The sequence below is a fragment of the Schistocerca americana genome, chromosome 7, assembly GCF_021461395.2.
Source record: "Schistocerca americana isolate TAMUIC-IGC-003095 chromosome 7, iqSchAmer2.1, whole genome shotgun sequence".
Taxonomy (NCBI): domain Eukaryota; kingdom Metazoa; phylum Arthropoda; class Insecta; order Orthoptera; family Acrididae; genus Schistocerca; species Schistocerca americana.
Window position 1 is genome coordinate 529,878,878 of NC_060125.1, and position 9,116 is coordinate 529,887,993.

The 9,116-nt window shown below is 46.2% G+C and overlaps 1 pseudogene; it reads right to left on the reverse strand.

Moving 5' to 3' along the window:
- Positions 1 to 840: 840 nt before the first annotated feature.
- LOC124623508 lies at positions 841 to 958 on the reverse strand (annotated as a pseudogene).
- Between the last annotated feature and the right edge of the window lie 8,158 nt (positions 959 to 9,116).

A 9,116-nucleotide genomic window follows, 5' to 3' on the forward strand; every position in this document is an offset into this window, starting at 1 on the left:
CTCGAGATTTCGGTCTCGCGTTAAATTCCTCTGTAATATACGTCACTGAAACAACATACACTGTCACACATAAAAGATGAATCACCCAGAAGATATGATCAGACGTCAGTGTAACTTAGTAAACTTGTACACTATCTGCGGTTATGTAAATGATTAGATTTACAATTCTCTATGAGAGGTAGAACGGTTTGCTGAGTGCATCAGGGCTATGACCGTCCGTGGTGTAAGAGTTGAACAGCGTCAGACGTGATCTCTGTAAAGGACACGGAGATGCCACTAGAGACAACTTTATCAACGTCTGACGCAATTTGAAATGCGCCTCATTGTGGTTCTCCATTTGGCCTTCTGGTGGAGTAGTGCAATATTCAGATATGTTAGGGATTCAGATGTGACATTGGCTCGATGATGGCAACTTGAGGGCAGGCAAACTCGTCGTCAAGGTTCCTGTCCACCACGTCAGACCACCACTAGCGAGGAACACTGTACTTCACACTGACCCTATCGTAACCCCTTCACACTTACGCATTCTGTCTGAGAACTCCCTGAAACGTACTGTGCCATCCCGCATGATTGGTTAGAGACTATCAGAATCTGGGGCTAGGGGTTTATCGGCCTAAGCACAGGCTGCCATTAAAGTAAACGTAAACTGCATCCACAGGCCCTGGTGGACCCATCGGCACCGATCGGTCGCCGTGTCATTCTCAGCCGGATGCGGATATGGAGGGGCATCTGGTCAGCACACCGCTCTCCCGGTCGTATGTCAGTTTCCGAGACCGGAGCCGCCACTTCTCAATCAAGTAGCTCCTCAGTTTGTCTCACAAGGGCTGAGTGCACCCCGATTACCAAGAGCGCTCGGCAGACCAGATGGTCACCCATCCAAGTTCTACCCCAGCCCGACAGCGCTTAACTTCGGTGATACGACGGGAACCGGTGTTACCACTGCGGCAAGACCGTTGGCGGCTGTCATTTGCACCACAACACAAGTGGATGCATCTGCTGTAGTGGGTCTCCAGAAAGTGTGGACTGCTGAGAGGACCCATCCGCTATGACTTCAGATCACGGTTGTAGTGACTGAGGGAAACCTGACAGCACAACATTACTCAAGTACATCCTGCGTCCTCATCTCTTGCCGTTCATGCGACAGTACCATGATGTTAATTTTCAACAGGACAATGCTCTTCCACAAACGGCACGTGTCTCTATGAGCTGTCGGCGTGATTTTGAGGTACATCCATGGCCAGTAAGTTCTCCAAGTCTGTCCCCGATAGAACGTGTGGGATCAGCTCTCACGTCAAGTCTGGTACCAGGACACAGGGTATCCACAGCCAGTTACAACAATTGTGAGCGAGCTTGCCTCAGGAGAGGACACCCTTCCCAACGGAATCAGCGGATGTATACAGGCAAAAGAATACGCAACGTTGAAGTAGAAAGTGGGCCAGTTCCTTGTAAACTGTACTCGATTTTGCTATCACTGAAGTAACATCATATACCATGTACATCCCTAAAATTTCAAATGGCTCTGAGCACTATGGTACATAACATCTATGGTCATCAGTCCCCTAGAACTTAGAAATACTTAAACCTAACTAACCTAAGGACATCACACAACACCCAGTCATCACGAGGCAGAGAAAATCCCTGACCCCGCCGGGAATCGAACCCGGGAACCCGGGCGCGGGAAGCGAGAACGCTACCGCACGACCACGAGCTGCGGACACTAAAATTTCAGTTCGTTTCCTCTTCCACTTCTGTGTGCATCTTTTTCTAGCCAGGCAATGTATTTCAATAATATCAAGCCCACCTATAGACAACTGTGTTATGTACAGATTTAGAGGAAACTTTAGAAGGAAACTTGAATTGCATGTTCTGTTTAATCTATTCCTTCATAACTGTAACCCCAAATCATCGTCCAATTTTATTCAAAAATTTTAGTATTCGCTGTTACAGCAAGGCCTTCTTCACACTTCCCTGCACAATACAGTCTTCAGCAACAAACATTCACGCTATTCCTGCATGTTCCTGACGTCATATACCACCTCCCATAATGTCGTCGGCACAGTTTTCCCCGATTTTTTGAATGCAAGAGGAACTTTCTTTCTCCAGCTGCCACACAGTATGATCTCGTCGTCTTTCTTGGCGAAGTGAACTAATGCACAGTTCACACGTATCCAGCCGAGTGAGTTCTGTAAATGGCGCGACGTTTCGACGAGTGTCATCGTCTAACGAAATATCAAAATACCGACTTCGTCATCCTTACACAGGCTCAGCAGCGCTGCGGCAGAACATCAACAGAAAATTTCCACACTACTGTAGGGTCCAGCGTACAAGGAATACACTAAGGATGGAACATCAACCATAATGGAGAGAACCGTTGGTCTTTTGAAGAACTTGCCAGCGGCAAGGGTGAATATAACTCCTCGCTTGTATGGGCTTTCTTTTCCGCCCACGTCCAGTGCGAAAGCGTAAACAGAAAACAGAGCAGTAAGTCGTCGTTAGCCGTTAACATAACGCATACCAATAGTAAAACCAAGACATTCCATAAACAAAACAAGGTCAATGCAGTCGCTACGGTCTGATAACAGATTAAATACTTCATACAGCACAGCACAATAGAAGACTGGGCAAGTGGATTCCCAGCTCCGTACGATACGCGTGGTCCACGTGACACGCCGGTGCCACCCCTCGCGGTCAAAGGCAGCAGTTGTCCTACACTGAAGAGCCCAAGAAACTGGCATATCTGCCTAATATCTTGTAGACCTCACACCCTCCCCCCTCCGTTCACTTAGAAGTGCAGCAGCACGACGTGGCATGGACTCGACTAATGTCTGAAGTAGTGCTGGAGGGAATTGACACCATGAATCCTGTAGGGCTGTCCATAAAACTGCAAGAATAAGAGAAGGTGGAGATTTCTTCTGTGCAGCATGTGGCAAGGCATCCCAGATATGCTCAATAATGTTCACGTCTGGGGAATTTGATGGCCAGCGGAAGTGTTTAAAACCAGAAGAGTGTTCCTGGAGCCACTCTGTAGCAATTCTGGACGCGTGGGGTGTCGCATTGTCCTCCTGAAATTGCCCAAGTCTGCGGAATGCATAATGGACATGAACAGATGTAGGTGACCAGACAGGATGTTTACGTACATGTCACCTGTCAGAGTCGTACCTGGACGTGCGGTCCCATATCACTCCAACTGCACACGTCCCACACCATAACATAGCCTCCACCAACTTGATTAGTCCCCTGCTGACACGCAGGGTGCATGGATTCATGAGGTTGTCTCCACACCCGTGCACGTCCATCTGCTCGATGCAATTTGAAATGAGACTCGTCCGACCAGGCAACATATTTCCAGTCATCAACAGTCCAATGGTGTTGACGGGCCCTGGCGAGGGTTAAAGCTTTCTGTCGTGCAGTCATCAAGGGTACACGAATGGGCCTTCGCCTCCGAAAGCCCATATCGATGATGTTTCGCTGAATGGTTTGCGCGTTGACACTTCTTGCTGGCCCAGCATTGAAATCTACAGCAATTTGCGGGAGGGTAGTACTTGTGTCATATTGAACGACTCTCTCCAGTCGTCGTTGGTCCCGTTCTTGCAGGATCTTTTTCCATCCGCAGCGATATCGGAGATTTGATGTTTTACTGGATTCCTGATATTCACGGTACACTCGTGAAATGGTCTTATGGAAAAATCTCCACTTCATCGCTACCTCGGAGATGCTGTGTCCCATCACTCGTGGGCAGACTAAAACACCATGTTGAAACTCACTTATATCTTGATAATCTGCCATTGTAACAATACTAACCGATCTAACAACTGCGCGAGACACTTGTTGTCTGATATAGGTGTTGCAGACCGCAGCCCCGTATTCTGGCTGTTTACATATCTCTGTATTCGAATACGCATGCCTATACCAGTTTCTTTGGCGCCTCAGTGTAGCGAGGAGCATCATCTGTATCGTTACCGACTCCAACTGTAGGCGGTGACTCTAAACTTGCGAAAGTACGCAATGAAGAAATTGACCTACATCCGACACCAAACGCCGTCAGCTGTGGTGTATGGACTGGTCATATGCGCAACTAGCAGAAGTGGGTCACTGGGTCTACCACTTGCAGAGATCGTGTGAGTTTGTGAAATTAATGAACGACATTCGACTCGGAAAAGTGATCCGCTGGTGATCGATTTTTCGTCGTTATTCATCCAATCGCTGCCATTACTAGCACAAAATTTCGAATGAAAGATGATGAGCATTTTCGAACACGCTCCCATCAACATTTACTCTCAGGGCGGCGGGCGTTTTTCCAAGCAAATGAACGGTTTGGCTTCAGGGCCTCCCCTGGAACCAGGAATAGCCCACGTGCATATGGAACAGTTTCAGGAAATGGTTATAGAGACCACATGCTTACATCCTAAACATTTCTACACGAACGTGGATGACGCCTTCGTTGAGTGGCCACGTGTCAGCGAGGTCCTCGACAAATTCTTGGACACATTAATGTCATCCACGAAAATACAAAATTCACAATGAAGGTGGAGAATGACGACCGTTATCCATTCCCAAATAGTGGGGTACAGAAGAAGCAACATTCCACAGTAGGTCATTCGTTATACAGGAAACCGATGTCTACGGACCTACACTACTGGCCATTAAAATTGCTACACCAAGAAGAAATGCAGATGTTAAAATGGTATTCATTGGACAGATATATTAGACTAGAACTGACATGTGATTACATTTTCACGCAATTTGGGTGCATAGATCCTGAGAATCAGTACCCAGAAAAACCACCTCTGGCCGTAATAACGGCCTTGATAGACCTGGACATTGAGTTAAACAGAGCTTGGATGGCGTGTACAGGTACAGCTGCCCATGCAGCTTCAACACGAGACCACAGTTCATCACGAGTAGTGACTGGCGTATTGTGACGAGCCAGTTACTCAGTCACCATTGATCAGACGTTTTCAATTGGTGAGAGATCTGGATAATGTGTTGGCCAGGGCAGCAGTCGAACATTTCTGTATCCAGAAAGGCCCGTACAGGACCTGCAACATGCGGTCGTACATTATGCTGCTGAAATGTAGGGTTTCACAGGGATCGAATGAAGCGTAGAGCCACGGATCGAAACACATCTGAAATGTTAAGTCCACTGTTCAAAGTGCCGTCAATGCGAACAAAAGGTGACCGAGGCGTGTAATCAATGGCACCCCTTACCATCACGCCGGGTGATACGCCAGTATGGCGATGATGAATACACGCTTCCAATGTGCGTTCACTGCGATGTCGCCAAACACGGATGCGGTCATCATGATGCTGTAAACAGAACCTGGATTCATCCGAAAAAATGACGTTTTGCCATTCGTGCACCCAGGTTCATCGCTGAGTACACCATCGCAGACGCTCCTGTCAGTGATGCAGCGTCAAGGATAACCGCAGCCATGGTCTCCGAGCAGATAGTCCATGCTGCTGCAAACGTCCTCGAACTGTTCGTGCAGATGGTTGTTGTCTTGCAAACGTCCCCATCTGTTGACTCAGGGATCGAGACGTGGCTGCACGATCCGTTACAGCCATGCCTGTCATCTCGACTGCTAGTGATACGAGGGCGTTGGGATCGAGCACGGCGTTCCGCATTACGCTCCTGAACCCACCGATTCCATATTCTGGTAACAGTCATTGGATCTCGACCAACGCGAGCAGCAATGTAGCGATACGATAAACCGCAATCGCGATAGGCTACAACCCGACCTTTATCGAAGTCGGAAACGTGATGGTACGCATTTCTCCTCCTTACACGAGGCATCACAACAACGTTTCACCAGGCAACGCCGGTCACCTGCTGTTTGTGTACGAGAAATCGGTTGGAAACTTTCCTCATGTCAGCATGTTGTAGTTGTCTCCACCGGCGCCATCCTTGTGTGAATGCTCTGAAAAGCTAATCATTTGCATATCACAGCATCTTCTTCCTGTCGGTTAAATTTCGCGTATGTAGAACGTCATCTTCGTGGTGTGGCAATTTTAATGGCCAGTAGTGTATATTTACACCCAGCTCAATTCAGGACTGTTCTGATGAATCCTATTCGCAGAGCTCGGACCATAGGCGACCAGGAATGCCTGTCTACTGAACTTCAATACCTGAAGGAAGTCCTCCTGAGGAATGGTTTCGTATACAGTCTGCATTTCCGAAATAACTCATGAGGATGACAAGCAACCGGCGTTTCTCCCATATGTGGGACCACCAACTGCAAAAATTGGAAGTATCCTTAGTAAATGTGATGTTAGAGCAATCTCCCGACGACCACAGAAGATTAAAGGCGGCTGGACGTCGTGGAGATACACTGCTGCGTTGAGCAGAATTACTTGGAGCAATCAAGTACGTTCGCCTGGGGCGGAAAGACAAATCGGCGGTAGCTGAGTGCAGCTTACAAGGAAGTCGTATGTTTGATTCTGAACGGACGAGAGTTCTGTGCAGGGTCAGTGTTTTTTGGGATAGTGTAATAGAGACTAACTCAAAAAAATGGTTCAAATGGTTCTGAGCACTATGGGACTTAACATCTGTGGTCATCAGTCCCCTAGAACTTAGAACTACTTAAACCTAACTAACCTAAGGACATCACACACATCCATGCCCGAGGCAGGATTCGAACCTGCGACCGTAGCAGTCGCGCGGCTCCGGACTGCGCGCCTAGAACCGCTAGACCACCGCGACCGGCAGAGACTAACTGTGGCCTCGTCAACGGATATATTGGCTACCAACTAAACTCTGTTTAATGTCAATTGGGTTGAAAATTCACAAACAGTAAAGCAACCATTATCACAGTAATTATGAAATAGACTTTAAAAATGCTGTAACGTTGCTCATAAATGTTCATTGTTTCTTTGTGAATTTCTTTGTTATATCCTGTCATGACGCGTTTCGGGATTACCATATCATATGATGCCCTCATAAACAAACAAAATTTCTTATAATATATGGCAGATGTTACAAAGGCCTTATATTGGTCCTTACAATAGAGTAACAGTCACCAGTAATAAAATGTGAATTCCGATAATATCTTGGAGCAATAATGTAAAACATGACTTTCACTTACCAGTCGTGTTTCCGCAATTGAAGCTTAAGCTTCATCAATCAAAAATGTAATGGCAACAAGGAACCCAACAGGCATTAGGCTAGAATTGCAGATGAAGACGTGGCGCCCGCCAGAATGTTTTGGGTTACAGACACGTGTGCCGAGCGCCACGACTTGGAAGGTTAGGCTCAAGTAAACATCTCAGCATACACATATACAAAAACCTGAAATTATGCAATGATCCACAATCCGAGTCTTTGGCGATTTTTAGAAAGAATTTACTGAACAACACTGCAGAATAAAATTCTCTATATTCATGACAAACAATCGTAAACGTTGTGGAAGTCCTTTATAAAAGCTCCTACAGATCAGGCGATATTTCCAAAACTTCAAAATTTTTAACGTCTATTTCACAACTACTGAGCTCTGTTCTGCAGTGCTCCCAGCCGAGAGACATCTATGTAGCATGCGAGGTGAAGTCTGTCTGACAACGCCGGGACTCGAGCGAGGTCCTTCCGCTCCCACCCCCGCCCCCCCCCCCCCTCTCTTTCTTGCGTCCTCACCGTGGGGAGAGCACGACCGCAGGGCTCTAGCGCGTATAGAAACATAACAAACGACATTTCGCCAAAACATGGCGAGGGTGATGCTAATCGAAATGTCTCTTAGACGAACTCACTCGTCTGAAAACCCAAGTGCTTTACATTAATACGAAACATTTGTTGCTTACATTTTATGGCAACTTGTATTAGATTTCTATTGCAGTCATAATTAAGTCTTTGTTATTTCACAATTCATATTCACCAGAAACATTACGTAGTTGCAGATGAGAAGCTACCTAGCCGCTTCATACAGATTCTAGAAAGCCTATTTGAAGGTTTCCCTTCTTTTTCCCTTTTTGGTGTTGTGGGATTGGGAGTGCATCAGGATGGCTTTATGCGTGCACAAATAATCTGTGCTAATGACTTCACGTCAGAGTAGTTCCTGCAGCTAACGTCCTCAAGTTTTTGTCAGACATACTGGAATCTATGTATCTCCCAGAGTTTTTACTCTCTACTGTTCCCTCTAGTACCACGAATGTCTCAACGCATGTCCCTTCTTCTTAATAATGTTTTTCAAACGTTCCTCTCCTTTCTGATTCTACGGTGAACCTCCTCACTTTCTATCAGTCCACCTGGTTTTCAACATCCTTACACAGCACCACATCCAAACGTTTTGATTCTCTTCTTTTCCTTTTTTGCTACAGCATGCGATTCACTTCTGTACAATGCTTTTATCCAAACGTAGATTCTCAGAAATTTCTTCCTGAAATTATGGCTGATGTTTGCTGCTAGTAGCCTACTTTCGTCCAAGAATGTCCTCTTTGCCTGTGCTGTTCAGCTTTCTTTGTCGACCATTCATCGTCCTCGTATGTTATTTTGGGTCCATGGTGGCAGAATTTCTTCGCTGTTTTCTACATTTAATGCCAAGTTTATCACGAATCTTATTTTTACATCTCCTTATTACTTTAGTTGTTTAGTGTTCGTGCCTCAATCTGTAAAAGCGGAATCCTTGTAGCATCTCTTTTTTGTATGTCCGTCCGTCTGTCTGTCTGTCCGATTGTCAAGAACCCTTTTTCTCAGGAACAAGTAGACATATCAAGTTCAAATTTACCTCGCATATTAAAGTCTATGGTCCGCTGACGGCGTAAAAATTTTAAGCTTCTAAGTCAATTCAGTCAAAACACATATTTATATCACATATTTTGATACTCAAAAACTCACTCAGAACAAACTATAGTATGGCTCTGATCACTATGGGACTTAACATCTGAGGTCATCAGTCCCCTACAACTTAGAACTACGTAGACCTTATTAACCTAATGACATCACACACATCCATGCCCGAGGCAGGATCGAACCTGCGACCGTAGCGGTCGCGCGGTTCCGGACTGAAGCACGTAGAACCGCTCGGCCACCGTGGCCGGCAGCTATAGGATGCTTCCCTTTGACATAGAGTCATGAAAATTGACAGTAAGCAACGTTTAATACTACAAGTATAGGGAAAATCCGAAAATTG